Source organism: Rutidosis leptorrhynchoides, chromosome 3 (genome assembly GCF_046630445.1).
Source record: "Rutidosis leptorrhynchoides isolate AG116_Rl617_1_P2 chromosome 3, CSIRO_AGI_Rlap_v1, whole genome shotgun sequence".
In the NCBI taxonomy this organism is placed as follows: Eukaryota; Viridiplantae; Streptophyta; class Magnoliopsida; order Asterales; family Asteraceae; genus Rutidosis; species Rutidosis leptorrhynchoides.
In genome coordinates, this window is record NC_092335.1 from 301,549,876 (window position 1) to 301,568,684 (window position 18,809).

The window sequence follows — 18,809 nt, forward strand, 5'->3', positions numbered from 1 at the left end:
ACTTACCCGGAGACATGATTGATGAAATCTTGTCTAGAGTCGGTCAGAATTCCTCGGCACAACTATTTATGGAAAAATCAGTTTGTAAGACATTCGAAGAACGTTCCAAGAATTCCTTGGTTTATAAAAGGCTTTCGTTTGAAAGATGGGGGATATCACATTGGGAAACCCATAAGTTACGATGTGTTTACTTTGACGCATATATTGCGGGGAACCCAAATGCTATTTTACGCAACGGGTTAAGAAATTATTTTGACTCAATGTATCCGAATATAGGACTTCATGATTTAGAAAAAGCGGCTAACATGCAATATAAAGAAGCATGTTATGCTTACGGGTTAGTAATGTTCGCTTCTCACCAAAGTGAGAAAAAGAACATCGGGCTACAACTATTAAACAAAACGTTCCCACAAGTGACGGAGTCGGTAATTGGGGTAAGAAATGAGGTTTTTAGGTTATTACGAGACTGTTGGTCATTACGTAACCTTCGTCCTTTTGACGATGTTACATCACGCTGTCTTATCAGCGGCCATAACGGTTATGTTTCACAAGACCAAGGATGGGAAGTAGTCCTTGTAAAACCAGAATGCATGACTTGTTTCTGGACGTATGAATTACGTGTCTTTATTGCCTTTACTGAACGACTTGTGTACTAGCTAGAATTATCTTCACAACTATCTTGTATCAAAGTTATTGTGTGCTATATTTCATGTTATATGTAAAATAAGCGGTATTGTAAGTTTGTAAAATATTGTGAAAAAGTTTGAACGCGAAATATTATTATAATCAGTTTTTCATATAGATTTGTAGTAGTTGAATTGTATATTAGCTACTAAGTATGAACTTAACGGGTAGGTACTACCCGAATTTAAACTTATAAAACGCTAATATGAAGAAAAAGCTTTTATAAATTAGTTCATATTATGCTACGAGATACTATTGACTACTCTTAATATTCTGTATGATTAACTTGTTTCATTTGACTATTTGGAGGAAATGGCACCGACTACTCGACAAACCATGAATATGAGCGAAGAGGAATTTCGTACCTTTCTTGCTGCAAACATAGCCGCAGTACAGGCTGTGCTACATACCAACAATAACCTTGGATCTAGCAGTACAGGAAATCGTGTAGGATGCACCTACAAAGAATTCACTGCCTGCAAACCTTTGGAATTTGATGGAACCGAAGGACCGATCGGATTGAAACGGTGGACCGAGAAGGTAGAATCGGTGTTTGCCATAAGTAAGTGTACTGAAGAGGACAAAGTGAAGTACGCTACGCATACCTTCACAGGTACTGCGTTAACATGGTGGAATACCTATCTAGAGCAAGTGGGACAAGATGATGCTTACGCACTACAGTGGTCAGCATTCAAGCACTTGATGAACGAGAAGTACCGTCCCAGAACCGAGGTCAATAAGCTCAAGACAGAACTTAGAGTTTTACGAACAGACGATTCACAGAATTGTGCCTATTGTGTCCGGGAGCGTTTGAAGATGAGGAAGAGAAGATCGACGCGTTTGTGAAAGGATTACCGGAAAGAATCCAAGAAGATATAAGTTCACACGAGCCCGCCTCCATACAACAGGCATGTAGAATGGCTCACAAACTAGTGAACCAGATTGAAGAAAGAATTAAAGAACAGACTGCTGAAGAGGCCAATGTGAAGCAAGTCAAAAGAAAGTGGGAGAAAAACGGTGATAAGAATCACCAATACAACAACAACAGCAATTACAACAATAATCGCAACAACTATCCTAACAATCGCAACATCAATCGCAACTACAACAAACGGCCCAACAACAACAACAACAACAACAACAACAACAACAACAACAACAACAACAACAACAACAACAACAACTACAATAATCATCTTAACAACAATAATAACAGCAACAACAACAACAATCAGAAGCAGCTATGCCAAAGGTGTGAAAAGTATCACTCGGGGTTCTGCACCAAATTTTGCAACAAGTGTAAAAGAAATGGTCATAGCGCGGCGAAGTGTGAGGTCTACGGGCCAGGGGTTAACAGAACGACAGGAAAAAATGGTGTCGAAACGAGTAATGGCGGAGCAAGTAGTGTCGGAGCAAGTTATGCCAATGTAGTTTGTTATAAATGTGGAAAACCGGGCCACATTATTAGAAATTTCCCGAACCAGGAGAACACGAATGGACAAGGCCGCGGAAGAGTTTTCAATATTAATGCGGCAGAGGCACAGGAAGACCCGGAGCTTGTTACGGGTATGTTTCTTATTGATAATAAATCTGCTTACGTTTTATTTGATTCGAGTGCGGATAGAAGCTATATGAGTAGAGATTTTTGTGCTAAATTAAGTTGTCCATTGACGCCTTTGGATAGTAAATTTTTACTCGAATTAGCAAATGGTAAATTAATTTCAGCAGATAATATATGTCGGAATCGAGAAATTAAACTGGTTAGCGAAACATTTAAGATTGACTTGATACCAGTAGAGTTAGGGAGTTTTGATGTGATAATCGTTATGGACTGGTTGAAAGAAGTGAAAGCAGAGATCGTATGTTACAAAAATGCAATTCGCATTATACGAGAAAAAGGAAAACCCTTAATGGTGTACGGAGAAAAGGGCAACACGAAGCTACATCTTATTAGTAATTTGAAGGCACAAAAACTAATAAGAAAAGGTTGCTATACTGTTCTAGCACACGTCGAGAAAGTACAAACTGAAGAAAAGAACATCAATGATATTCCCATCGCAAAAGAATTTCTCGATGTATTTCCGAAAGAATTACCGGGACTACCTCCACACCGATCCGTTGAATTTCAAATAGATCTTGTACCAGGAGCTGCACCAATAGCTCGTGCTCCTTACAGACTCGCACCCAGCGAGATGAAAGAACTGCAAAGCTAATTAAAAGAACTTTTAGAGCGTGGTTTCATTCAACCAAGCACATCACCGTGGGGAGCTCCTGTTTTGTTTGTCAAGAAGAAAGATGGTACATTCAGGTTGTGTATCGACTACCGAGAGTTGAACAAACTTACCATCAAGAACCGCTACCCACTACCGAGAATTGACGACTTATTTGATCAACTACAAGGCTCGTCTGTTTATTTGAAGATCGATTTATGTTATGGATATCATCATATGCGAGTGAAGTAGGATGATATTCCAAAGACTGCTTTTAGGACGCGTTACGGTCATTACGAGTTTATGGTTATGCCGTTTGGATTGACTAACGCACCAGCTATGTTCATGGACCTCATGAACCGAGTGTGAGGGCCATATCTTGACAAGTTTGTTATTGTTTTCATCAATGACATACTTATTTACTCGAAGAATGATCAAGAGCACGAAGAACATTTGAGAAAAGTGCTAGAGTTGCTGAGAAAAAAAAAACTGTACGCTAAGTTTTCAAAGTGTGCATTTTAGTTGGAAGAAGTTCAATTTCTCGGTCACATAGTGAACAAAGAAGGTATCCAGGTGGACCCGGCAAAGATCGAAACCGTTGAAAAGTGGGAAACCCCAAAAACTCCGAAGCATATACGTCAATTTTTAGGATTGGCTGGTTACTACAGAAGATTCATCCAAGATTTCTCCAAAATAGCAAAACCCTTGACTGCATTAACGCATAAAGGGAAGAAATTTGAATGGAAGGATGAACAAGAGAAGGCATTTCAATTATTGAAGAAAAAGCTAACTACGACACCTATATTGTCATTGCCTAAAGGGAATGATGATTTTGTGATTTATTGTGACGCATTAAAGCAAGGTCTCGGTTGTGTATTAATGCAATGAATGAAGGTGATTGCTTATGCATCTAGACAATTAAAGATTCATGAACAAAATTATACGACGCATGATTTGGAATTAGGCGCGGTTGTTTTTGCATTAAAGACTTGGAGGCACTACTTATATGGGGTCAAAAGTATTATATTTACCGACCAAAAAAGTCTTCAACATATATTTAATCAGAAACAACTGAATATGAGGCAGCGTAGGTGGATTGAATTGTTGAATGATTACGACTTTGAGATTCGTTACCACCCGGGGAAGACAAATGTGGTAGCCGACGCCTTGATCAGAAAGGACAGAAAACCCATTCGAGTAAAATCTATGAATATAATGATTCACACTAACCTTACTACTCAAATAAAGGAGGCGCAACAAGGAGTTTTAAAAGAGGGAAATTTAAAGGATGAAATACCCAAAGGACCGGAGAAGCATCTTAATATTCGGGAAGACGGAACCCGGTATAGGGCTGAAAGGAGTTGGGTACCAAAATTTGGAAATATAAGAGAAATGGTACTTAGAGAAGCTCATAAAACCAGATACTCAATACATCCTAAAACAGGGAAGATGTACAAGGATCTTAAGAAACATTTTTGGAGGCCGGGTATGAAAGCCGATGTTGCTAAATACGTAGGAGAATGTTTGACGTGTTCTAAGGTCAAAGCTGAGCATTAGAAACTATCAGGTCTACTTCAACAACCCGAAATCCTGGAATGGAAATGGGAAAACATTACCATGGATTTCATCAATAAATTGCCAAGGACTGCAAGTGGTTTTGATACTATTTGGGTAATATTTGATCGTCTCACCAAATCAGCACACTTCCTGTCAATAAGAGAAGATGACAAGATGGAGAAGTTAGCACGACTGTATTTGAAGGAAGTCGTCTCCAGACATGGAATACCAATCTCTATTATCTCTGATAGGGATGGCAGATTTATTTCAAGATTCTGGCAGACATTACAGCAAGCATTAGGAACTCGTCTAGACATGAGTACTGCCTATCATCCACAAACTGATGGGCAGAGCGAAAGGACGATACAAACGCTTGAAGACATGGTACGAGCATGTGTTATTGATTTCAGAAACAGTTGGGATCGACATCTACCGTTAGCAGAATTTTCCTACAACAACAGCTAACATTCAAGCATTGAGATGGCGCCATTTGAAGCACTTTATGGTAGAAAGTGCAGGTCTCCAATTTGTTGGAGTGAAGTAGGGGATAGATAGATTACGGGTCCGGAGATAATACAAGAAACTACTGAGAAGATCATCCAAATTCAACAACGGTTGAAAACCGCCCAAAGTCGATAAAAGAGCTACGCCGACATTAAAAGAAAAGATATAGAATTTGAAATTGGAGAGATGGTCATGCTTAAGGTTACACCTTGGAAAGGTGTTGTTCGATTTGGTAAACGAGGGAAATTAAATCCAAGGTATATTGGACCATTCAAGATTATTGATCGTTCGGACCAGTAGCTTACCGACTTGAGTTACCTCAACAACTCGCGGCTGTACATAACACTTTCCACGTCTCGAATTTGAAGAAATGTTTTGCTAAAGAAGATCTCACTATTCCGTTGGACGAAATCCAAATCAATGAAAAACTTCAATTCATTGAAGAACCCGTTGAAATAATGGATCGTGAGGTTAAGAGACTTAAACAAAACAAGATACTGATTGTTAAGGTTCGATGGAATGCTCGTAGAGGACCCGAGTTCACTTGGGAACGAGAAGATCAGATGAAGAAGAAGTACCCGCACTTATTTCCAGAAGATGAGCCAACACCTCCAATCGCTTAAAATTTCGGGACTAAATTTATTTAACGGGTAGGTACTGTAGTGACCCGAACTTTTCCGGACCTTTCTATGATTATATGTTTAATGAAAACTATATTTACATGATTACATGTTTCCAACATGTTAAGCAATCAAACTTGTTAAGACTTGGTTAATTGAAACGAAAATTTTGTAAACGTCTGATTACCTAGTTTGACCAATGATTCACGAACGCTATAAGTTGTATATGACATGATGATAGATAAATGAATAAATATATATGTTTAACATGATATAATGATCATCAAGTATCTAATTAAAAATAGTAACAATAAGTTATATACTTAAAAAGGAGACTATTGACGTATGAAACTCGAAACGATACATATAACGATTATCGTTATAACCACGTCTTACTAAATATATATGAAGCATATTAATACATTGCTATATTATATATAACATGATAATATGATAATTAAATATATCATTAAGTGTATTAACAATGAACTACATAAGTAAAAACAAGACTACTAACTTAAGGATTTCGAAACGAGACATATATGTAACGATTATCGTTGTAACTACATTTAAATGTATATATCATATTAAGATGTATTAATATATCATAATATCATGATAATATAATAATTTAAAATCTCATTTGATATTATAAACATTGGGTTAACAATATTTAACAAGATCGTTAACCTAAAGGTTTCAAAACAACACTTACATGTAACGACTAACGATGATTTAACGACTCAGTTAAAATGTATATACATGTAGTGTTTTAATATGTATTCATACACTTTTGAAAGAATTCAAGACACTTATCAAAATACTTCTACTTAACAAAAATGCTTACAATTACATCCTCGTTCAGTTTCATCAACAATTCTACTCGTATGCACCCGTATTCGTACTCGTACAATACACAGCTTTTAGATGTATGTACTATTGGTATATACACTCCAATGATCAGCTCTTAGCAGCCCATGTGAGTCACCTAACACATGTGGGAACCATCATTTGGCAACTAGCATGAAATATCTCATAAAATTACAAAAATATGATTAATCATTCATGACTTATTTACATGAAAACAAAATTACATATCCTTTATATCTAATCCATACACCAACGACCAAAAACACCTACAAACACTTTCATTCTTCAATTTTATTCATCTAATTAATCTCTCTCAAGTTCTATCTTCAAGTTCTAAGTGTTCTTCATAAATTCTACAAGTTCTAGTTTCATAAAATCAAGAATACTTTCAAGTTTGCTAGCTCACTTCCAATCTTGTAAGGTGATCATCCAACCTCAAGAAATCTTTGTTTCTTACAGTAGGTTATCATTCTAATACAAGGTAATAATCATATTCAAACTTTGTTTCAATTTCTATAACTATAACAATCTTATTTCAAGTGATGATCTTACTTGAACTTGTTTTTGTGTCATGATTCTGCTTCAAGAACTTCGAGCCATCCAAGGATCCATTGAAGCTAGATCCATTTTTCTCTTTTCCAGTAGTCTTATTCAAGGAACTTAAGGTAGTAATGATGTTCATAACATCATTCTATTCATACATAAAAAGCTATCATATTCGATGTGGTAAACTAGTAATCACTAGAACATAGTTTAGTTAATTCTAAACTTGTTCGCAAATAAAGTTAATCCTTCTAACTATACTTTTAAAATCAACTATACACATGATCTATATCTATATGTTATGCTAACTTAATGATTTAAAACCCGAAAACACGATAAACACCATAAAACTGGATTTACGCCGTCGTAGTTACAACCGGGGGCTGTTTTGGTTTGGATAATTAAAAACTATGAAAAACTTTAATTTAAAAGCTATACTTCTGGGAAAATGATTTTTCTTATGAACATGAAACCATATCCAAAAATCATGATTAAATTCAAAGTGAAAGTATGTTTTTCAAAACAGTCATCAAGATGTCGTTCTTTCGACGGAAATGACTACCTCTTTCAAAAATAACTTGTAACTTGTATTTCCAACTGTAAACCTATACCTTTTATGTTTAGTTTCATAAATTCAAGTTCAATACGAAACCGTGGCCGCTTAAATCACTCAAAACGGATTAGAAACGAAGAAATGGCGAGCAAAACAAAATTGGTAAAAACTACTCATTTTAGCTACATAAAAATTGGTAACAAATCTATTCCAACCATAAATTAATCAACTTGTATTGTATATTATGTAATCTTGTGATACCATAGACATGTATACAATGTTTCGACCTATCATGTCGACACATCTATATATATTTTGGAACAACCATAGACACTCTATATGTGAATGTTGGAGTTAGCTATACAGGGTTGAGGTTGATTCCAAAATATATATAGTTTGAGTTGTGATCAATACTGAGATATGTATACACTGGGTCGTGGATTGATTCAAGATAATATATATCGATTTATTTCTGTACATCTAACTGTGGACAACTAGTTGTAGGTTACTAACGAGGACAACTGACTTAATAAAATTAAAACATCAAAATGTATTAAAAGTGTTATAAATATATTTTGAACATACTTTGATATATATGTACATATTTGTTATAGGTTCATGAATCGACCAGTGGCCAAGTCTTACTTCCCGACGAAGTAAAAAATCTGTGAAAGTGAATTATAGTCCCACTTTTAAAATCTAATATTTTTGGGATGAGAATACATGCAGGTTTTATAAATGATTTACAAAATAGACACAAGTACGTGAAACTACATTCTATGGTTGAATTATCGAAATCGAATATGCCCCTTTTTATTAAGTCTGGTAATCTAAGAATTAGGGAACAGACACCCTAATTGACGCGAATCCTAAATATAGATCTATTGGGCCTAACAAACCCCATCCAAAGTACCGGATGCTTTAGTACTTCGAAATTTATATCATATCCGAAGGGTGTCCCGGAATGATGGGGATATTCTTATATATGGATCTTGTTAATGTCGGTTACCAGGTGTTCACCATATGAATCATTTTTATCTCTATGTATGGGATGTGTATTGAAATATGAAATCTTGTGGTCTATTGTTACGATTTGATATATATAGGTTAAACCTATAACTCACCAACATTTTTGTTGACGTTTAAAGCATGTTTATTCTCAGGTGAATACTAAGAGCTTCCGCTGTTGCATACTAAAATAAGGACAAGATTTGGAGTCCATGTTTGTATGATATTGTGTAAAAACTGCATTCAAGAAACTGATTTCGATGTAACATATTTGTATTGTAAACCATTATGTAATGGTCGTGTGTAAACAGGATATTTTAGATTATCATTATTTGATAATCTACGAAAAGCTTTTTTAAACCTTTATTTATGAAATAAAGGTTATGGTTTGTTTTAAAAATGAATGCAGTCTTTGAAAAAAAGTCTCATATAGAGGTCAAAACCTCGCAACGAAATTAATTAATATGGAACGTTTTTAATCAATAAGAACGTGACATTTCAATTTGGAGTCCATGTTTGTATGATATTGTGTAAAAACTACATTTAAGAAACTGATATCGATGTAACATATTTGTATTGTAAACCATTATGTAATGGTCGTGTGTAAACAGGATATTTTAGATTATCATTATTTGATAATCTACGTAAAGCTTTTTAAACCTTTATTTATGAAATAAAGGTTATGGTTTGTTTTAAAAATGAATGCAGCCTTTGAAAAACGTCTCATATAGAGGTCAAAACCTCACAACGAAATCAATTAATATGGAACGTTTTTAATCAATAAGAACGGGACATTTCAGCTGGTGCGTTAGTCAATCCAAATGGCATAACCATAAACTCATAATGACCATAACGCGTCCTAAAAGTAGTCTTTGGAATATCATCCTCCTTCACCCGCATTTGATGATATCCAGAACGTAAATCAATCTTCGAATAAACATACGAGCCTTGTAGTTGATCAAATAAGTCATCGATTCTCGGTAGTGGGTAGTGGTTCTTGATGGTAAGTTTGTTCAACTCTTGGTAGTCGATACACAACCTGAATGTACCATCTTTCTTCTTGACAAACAAAACAGGAGCTCCCCATGGTGATGTGCTTGGTCGAATGAAACCACGCTCTAAAAGTTCTTGTAATTGGCTCTGAAGTTCCTTCATTTCGCTAGGTGCGAGTCTGTATGGAGCACGAGCTATTGGTGCAGCTCCCGGTACAAGGTCTATTTGAAATTCAACGGATCGGTGTGGAGGTAGTCCCGGTAATTCTTTCAGAAATACATCGGGAAATTCTTTTGCGACGGGAATATCATTGATGTTCTTTTCTTCGGAATTGACTTTCTCGACGTGTGCTAGCACAGCATAGCAACCTTTTCTTATTAGTTTTTGTGACTTCAGGTTACTAATAAGATTTAACTTTACGTTGCTGTTTTCTCCATACACCATTAAGGGTTTTCCTTTTTCTCGTATAATGCGAATTTCATTTTTGTAACAAACGATCTCTGCTTTCACTTCTTTCAACCAGTCCATACCGATTATCACATCAAAACTCCCTAACTCTACTGGTATCAAGTCAATCTTAAATGTTTCGCTAACCAGTTTAATTTCTCGATTCCGACATATATTATCTGCTGAAATTAATTTACCATTTGCTAATTCGAGTAAAAATTTACTATCCAAAGGTGTCAATGGGCAACTTAATTTAGCACAAAATTCCTTACTCATATAGCTTCTATCCGCACCCGAATCAAATAAAACATAAGCAGATTTATCGTCAATAAGAAACGTACTCGTAACAAGCTCCGGGTCTTCCTGTACCTCTGCCGCATTAATATTGAAAACTCTTCCGCGGCCTTGTCCATTCGTGTTCTCCTGGTTCGGGCAATTTCTAATAATGTGGCCCGGTTTTCCACATTTATAACAAACTACATTGGCATAACTTGCTCCGACACTACTTGCTCCGCCATTACTCGTTCGACACCATTTGTTCCTTTCGTTCTGTTAACCCCTGGTCCGTAGACCTCACACTTCGCCGAGCTATGACCATTTCTTTTACACTTGTTGCAAAATTTGGTGTAGAACCCTGAGTGATACTTTTCACACCTTTGGCAGAGCTGCTTCTGATTGTTGTTGTTGTTGCCGTTGTTATTGTTGTTGAGATGATTGTTGTAGTTGCTGTTGTTGTTGTTGTTGTTGTTGTTGTTGTTATTGTTGTTGTTGTTGTTGTTGTTGTTGTTGTTGTTGTTGTTGTTGTTGTTGTTGTTATTGTTGTTGTTGTTGTTGTTGTTGTTAGGCCATTTGTTGTAGTTGCGATTGATGTTGCGATTGTTGGGATAGTTGTTGCGATTATTGTTGTAATTGCTGTTGTTGTTGTATTGGTGATTCTTATCACCGTTTTCCTCCCACTTTCTTTTGACTTGCTTCACATTGGCCTCTTCAGCCGTGTGTTCTTTAATTCTTTCCTCAATCTATTTCACTAGTTTGTGAGCCATTCTACATGCCTGTTGTATGGAGGCGGGCTCGTGTGAACTTATATCTTCTTGGATTCTTTCCGGTAATCCTTTCACAAACGCGTCGATCTTCTCTTCCTCATCCTCGAACTCTCCCGGACACAATAGACACAATTCTGTGAATCGTCTTTCATACGTGGTAATATCAAATCCTTGGGTTCGTAACCCTCTAAGTTCTGTCTTGAGCTTATTAACCTCAGTTCTGGGACGGTACTTCTCGTTCATCAAGTGCTTGAATGCTGACCACGGTAGTGCGTAAGCATCATCTTGTCCCACTTGCTCTAGATAAGTATTCCACCATGTTAACGCAGTACCTGTGAAGGTATGCGTAGTGTACTTCACTTTGTCCTCTTCAGTACACTTACTTATGGTAAACATCGATTCGACCTTCTCGGTCCACCGTTTCAATCCGATCGGTCCTTCGGTTCCATCAAATTCCAAAGGTTTGCAGGCAGTGAATTGTTTGTAGGTGCATCCTACACGATTTCCTGTACTACAAGATCCAAGGTTATTGTTGGTATGTAGCGCAGCCTGTACTGCGGCTATGTTTGAAGCAAGAAAGGCACGAAATTCCTCATCGCTCATATTCAATGTGTGTCGAGTAGTTGGTGCCATTTCCTTCAAAATAGTCAAATGAAATAAGTGAATCATACAGAATATTAAGAGTAGTCAATAGTATCTCGTAGCATAATATGAACTCATTTATAAAAGCTTTTTCTTCATATTAGCGTTTTATAAGTTTAAAGTCGGGTAGTACCTACCCATTAAGTTCATACTTAGTAGCTAATATATACAATTTAACTACTACAATTCTATATGACAAACTGATTATAATAATATTTCGCGTTCAAACTTTTACACAATATTTTTTCAAACTTACAATACCGCTTATTTTACATATAGCATGAAATATAGCACACAATAAATTTGATACAAGATGGTTGTGAAGATAATTCTAGCTAGTACACAAGTCGTTCAACAAAGGCAATAAAAACACGTAATTCATACGTCTAGAAACAAGTCATGCATTCTGGTTTTACTAGGACTACTTCCCATCCTTGGTCTTGTGGAACATAACCGTTATGGCCGTTGATAAGACAGCGTGTTGTAATGTCGTCAAAGGTATGAGAGTTACGTAATGTCCAACAGTCCCGTAATAATCTAAAAACCTCATTTCTTACCCCAATTACCGACTCCGTCACTTGTGGGAACGTTTTGTTTAATAGTTGTGGCCCAATGTTCTTTTTCTCACTTTGGTGAGAAGCGAATATTACTAACCCGTAAGCATAACATGCTTCCTTATGTTGCATGTTAGCCGCTTTTTCTAAATCACGAAGTCCTATATTCGGATATATTGAGTCAAAATAATTTCTTAACCCGTTGCGTAAAATAGCATTTGGGTTCCCCGCAATATATGCGTCAAAGTAAACACATCGTAACTTATGGATTTCCCAATGTGATATCCCCCATCTTTCGAACGAAAGCCTTTTATAAACCAAGGCATTCTTGGAACGTTCTTCGAACGTTTTACAAACTGATCTCGCCTTAAATAGTTGTGCCGAGGAAATCTGACCGACTCTAGACAAGATTTCATCAATCATGTCTCCGGGTAGGTCTCTTAAAATATTGGGTTGTCTATCCATTTTGTGTTTTTATACTGTAAAATAGACAAGAGTTAGATTTATAAAAAAAAATATACTTATTAATACAAGCAATTTTTACATATATCATAAAGCATAAGTACACTATATTACATATATTACACCACACGAATACAACTATCTTATTCTGACTCGCTCGTTTCCTCTTCTTCGGTTTTGGTTCGTTTTGCCAAGTTTCTAGGGATATATGATGTTCCCCTAATACGACCCGTCATTTTCCACATTGGTTTAGAAAAACCTGGTGGTTTAGAGGTTCCCGGGTTATTGTCACAACTTAAGAAATACGGGTGTTGACGATACATATAAAGTTCATCGGGTTTGGAATCAAATTTCTCTATTTTTATACCCTTTCCCTTATTGTTCTCTTTTGCCTTATTAAATTGTGTTGGGGTAATTTCTATAACATCATCGGAATCCTTGTCGGGATCCGATTCATCAGAGAATTGGTAATACTCCCAATACTTTGCTTCCTTGGCGGAAACACCATTGACCATAATTAACTTTGGTCGGTTGGTTGAGGATTTTCTTCTACTTAACCGTTTTATTATTTCTCCCACTTGTTCTATTTCTTCTTCCGGTTCCGACTCTTCTTTCGGTTCCGACTCTTCTTCCGGTTCCTCTTCGGGAACTTGTGAATCAGTCCACGAATCATTCCAATTTACATTTGACTCTTCATTATTATTAAGTGAGTCAATGGGACTTGTTCTGGAAGTAGACATCTATCACATAATATCAAACATGTTAAGAGATTAATATATCACATAATATTCACATGTTAAAATTATATAGTTTCCAACAAAATTTGTTAAGAAATCATTTTTCAAGTAAACACGGTCGAAGTCCAGACTTACTAATGTATCCTAACAAACTCGATAAGACACACTAATGCAAAATTCTGGTTCTCTAAGACCAACGCTCGGATACCAACTGAAATGTCCCGTTCATATTGATTATAAACGTTCCATATTAATTGATTTCGTTGCGAGGTTTTGACCTCTATATGAGACATTTTTCAAAGACTGCATTCATTTTTAAAACAACCATAACCTTTATTTTATCAATAAAGGTTTTAAAAACATTACGTAGATTATCAAATAATGATAATCTAAAATATACTGTTTACACACGACCATTACATAATGGTTTACAATAGAAATATATTACATCGACATATGTTTCTTGAATGCAGTTTTTACACAATATCATACAAACATGGACTCCAAATCTTGTCCTTATTTTAGTATGCAACAGCGGAAGCTCTTAGTATTCACCTGAGAATAAACATGCTTTAAACGTCAACAAAAATATTGGTGAGTTATAGGTTTAACCTATATATATCAAATCATAACAATAGATCACAAGATTTCATATTTCAATACACATCCCATACATAAAGATAAAAATCATTCATATGGTGAACACCTGGTAACCGACATTAACAAGATGCATATATAAGAATATCCCCATCATTTCGGGACACCCTTCGGATATGATATAAATTTTGAAGTACTAAAGCATCTGGTACTTTGGATGGGGTTTGTTAGGCCCAATAGATCTATCTTTAGGATTCGCGTCAATTAGGGTGTCTGTTCCCTAATTCTTAGATTACCAGACTTAATAAAAAGGGGCATATTCGATTTCGATAATTTAACCATAGAATGTAGTTTCACGTACTTGTGTCTATTTTGTAAATCATTTATAAAACCTGCATGTATTCTCATCCCAAAAATATTAGATTTTAAAAGTGGGACTATAACTCACTTTCACAGATTTTTTACTTCGTCGGGAAGTAAGACTTGGCCACTGGTCGATTCATGAACCTATAACAAATATGTACATATATATCAAAGTATGTTCAAAATATATGTACCACACTTTTAATACATTTTGATGTTTTAAGTTTATTAAGTCAGTTGTCCTCGTTAGTAACCTACAACTAGTTGTCCACAGTTAGATGTACAGAAAATAAATCTATATATATTATCTTGAATCAATCCACGACCCAGTGTATACATATCTCAGTATTGATCACAACTCAAACTATATATATTTTGGAATCAACCTCAACCCTGTATAGCTAACTCCAACATTCACATATAGAGTGTCTATGGTTGTTCCGAAATATATATAGATGTGTCGACATGATAGGTCGAAACATTGTATACGTGTCTATGGTATCTCAAGATTACATAATATACAATACAAGTTGATTAAGTTATGGTTGGAATAGATTTGTTACCAATTTTCACGTAGCTAAAATGAGTAGTTTTTACCAATTTTGTTTTGCTCGCCATTTCTTCGTTTCTAATCCGTTTTGAGTGATTTAAGTGGCCACAGTTTCGTATTGAACTTGAATTTATGAAACTAAATAGAAAAGGTATAGGTTTATAGTCGGAAATATAAGTTACAATTCATGTTTGAAAGAGGTAGTCATTTCCGTCGAAAGAACGACATCTTGATGACTGTTTTGAAAAACATACTTTCACTTTGAGTTTAACCATGATTTTTGGATATGGTTTCATGTTCATAAGAAAAATCATTTTCCCAGAAGTATAGCTTTTAAATCAAAGTTTTTCATAGTTTTTAATTATCCAAACCAAAACAGCCCCCGGTTGTAACTACGACGGCGTAAATCCGGTTTTATGGTGTTTATCATGTTTCCGGGTTTTAAATGATTAAGTTAGCATATCATATAGATATATATCATGTGTATAGTTGATTTTAAAAGTGTAGTTAGAAGGATTAACTTTATTTGCGAACAAGTTTAGAATTAACTAAACTATGTTCTAGTGATTACAAGTTTACCACTTCGAATATGATAGCTTTTTATGTATGAATCGAATGATGTTATGAACATCATTACTACCTTAAGTTCCTTGAATAAACATATTGGAAAAGAGAAAAATGGATCTAGCTTCAACGGATCCTTGGATGGCTCGAAGTTCTTGAAGCAGAATCATGACACGAAAATAAGTTCAAGTAAAATCATCACTTGAAATAAGATTGTTATAGTTATAGAAATTGAACAAAAGTTTGAATATGATTATTACCTTGTATTAGAATGATATTCTACTGTAAGAAACAAAGATTTCTTGAGGTTGGATGATCACCTTACAAGATTGGAAGTAAGCTAGCAAACTTAGAAGTATTCTTGATTTTATGTAACTAGAACTTGTAGAATTTATGAAGAACACTTAGAACTTGAAGATAGAACTTGAGAGAGATCAATTAGATAAAAAAATTGAAGAATGAAAGTGTTTGTAGGTGTATTTGGTCGTTGGTGTATAGATTAGATATAAAGGATATGTAATTTTGTTTTCATGTAAATAAGTCATGAATGATTACTCATATTTTTGTAATTTTATGAGATATTTCATGCTAGTTGCCAAATGATGGTTCCCACATGTGTTAGGTGACTCACATGGGCTGCTAAGAACTGATCATTGAAGTGTATATACTAATAGTACATACATCTAAAAGCTGTGTATTGTACGAGTACGAATACGGGTGCATACGAGTAGAATTGTTGATGAAACTGAATGAGGATGTAACTGTAAGCATTTTTGTTAAGTAGAAGTATTTTAATAAGTGTCTTGAAGTCTTTCAAAAGTGTATGAATACATATTAAAACACTACATGTATATACATTTTAACTGAGTCGTTAAGTCATCGTTAGTCGTTATAAGTAAGTGTTGTTTTGAAACCTTTAAGTTAACGATCTTGTTAAATGTTGTTAACCCATTATTTATTAAATCAAATGAGATGTTAAATTATTACATTATCATGATATCATGATGTATTAATATATCTTAATATGATATATATACATTAAATGTCGTTACAACGATAATCATTACATATATGTCTCGTTTCAAAATCATTAAGTTAGTAGTCTTGTTTTTACGTATGTAGTTCATTGTTAATATACTTAATGATATGTTTACTTATCATAATATCATGTTAACTATATATATATATATATATATATATATATATATATATATATATATATCCATATATATGTCATCATATAGTTTTTACAAGTTTTAACGTTCGTGAATCACCGGTCAACTTGGGTGGTCAATTGTCTATATGAAACCTATTTCAATTAATCAAGTCTTAACAAGTTTGATTGCTTAACATGTTGGAAACACTTAATCATAACAATTTCATTTAATATATATATAAACATGGAAAAGTTCGGGTCACTACACATAGATACCAAGGAATATTAGTAATAATGAGCTAAGATGTATTGACTCATTCTTCGTGAAGAATTATATATGTATACCTTATATATATGATTTGGAGCAATAATAAATCTTGTCGTACTAAGCAATTACGTGTGAATCTCAACTAGTATGTACTACTTGGTTAATACATATCACTAATATGCTATGATGTACACCCTTCGTTAATGACTTAACAATTGTTAATCACTGCTTCAACACAATAACCTCCATTTCATAATAAATCAAGTGTAACGATGAATGTATTGATTCATAACTTCATTAGCGAAATATTTCGCGACAATTATGAAATATCTAAGGTTTTGGAGATTATTTACTCTCGTTCCAAACCGCAAATCAGATGAGTTTAATATATATTAACTCATTAAATCCATGATTATATCTGAAGAATACATATATGAACGTATATCTTCATAAAGATTGTAAATTCTATTGTACAAACTGTTAATTGTGAAAATATTTTAACGGGTAGGTAATACCCGAGAAATATTTACATCTCACATTAATACACTGTACATTCTTCAATTTCGATTCATAAATCATTAATTATATGCACTATCTTCACAATGATACACAATCATCTTCATACAAAATCAATTACACATTCTGAAATTAACATATCGGAATTCAAGTAAAGCTTTAGCAGGTGTTATCTTCCTAAAGATTACTACATTCATGAATTATATTCATTCGTATTCTGCAATGAATTATCACATCAAACCACTGAAATTATCATTCATCACTTTTAAAATCAATAACGCCTATTCGTTAACCATTAGATCCGTTGACGATTACAATCAGCGTTTAATCATCTAAAAATAAAATTTCTTGAAACCATCTCGGATGAACCGTTAGCCACACAGATGCCACTAGTATGCATCACTAGCCCCTTAAGTGGTATCGAACTCCCGAACTTTAAACCCACCCGTCACGTGAAATGTGGTATCGAATGCCCGAACTTTAAACCCACACTTCACGCCCACGCACACATATGATATGGTATCGAACGCCCGAACTTTAAACCCATATCACATGCCACACATGATGATGATGTATCGAACGCTCGAACTTTAAACCCTCATCCCATGCCAACACAATGTGGTATCACACACCCGAACTTTAAACCCACATCGCATCCCACACAATTAAATACACTATATACATACACATATAATTATTCCACTCACCTTAATGCCTTCGGTGAAATGATAAACCAAGCTCGAGACCTTCAATGTAACGCACCTATTACATTATACACAAAATCAATCACAATCAAGTTGGTCAACTAACTCACTCACCATCCTAGTGTCATATTCACCCAAAGTGCAATTTGAACCAATTTGCACCCATAACCCTAACCTTAGGTCAAGATTATGCCAAACCCTAACACTAACAAATGAGGGTCTTGTTACACTAATTAACACAAGGTTAATGTATTTTCATACTCATTTGACAACTTCGGTCACTCAATATTTACTTGACCCATTTTAAAGTTCACACACCCAATTACTTAACCACAAAGTGTGCTAGTAATTTTACCAAGTATTTAAGACCCATAAACACCAATTATCACAACTAAAACCCTAGGTTAGTCATTCTTGGGTTCTCATGACCCAATCACCCAAAAATCCCCAAATCCCCAACAAATGGATTTTAAGTTCATCACTAGACCAAACCCTAACCCTTTATCTACCAAACTAACGGAAATCAAGATTAGGACTTACCACCACACTCAAAACATAGCTAGTGAATAGATGAACAACTTTAATACTCGTGCTTAAACCCGGAATAAGCTTCTTCCTCCTTTGATTGTGCTTTCTCACACTAAAAACTCCTTCTCTCTCTAGA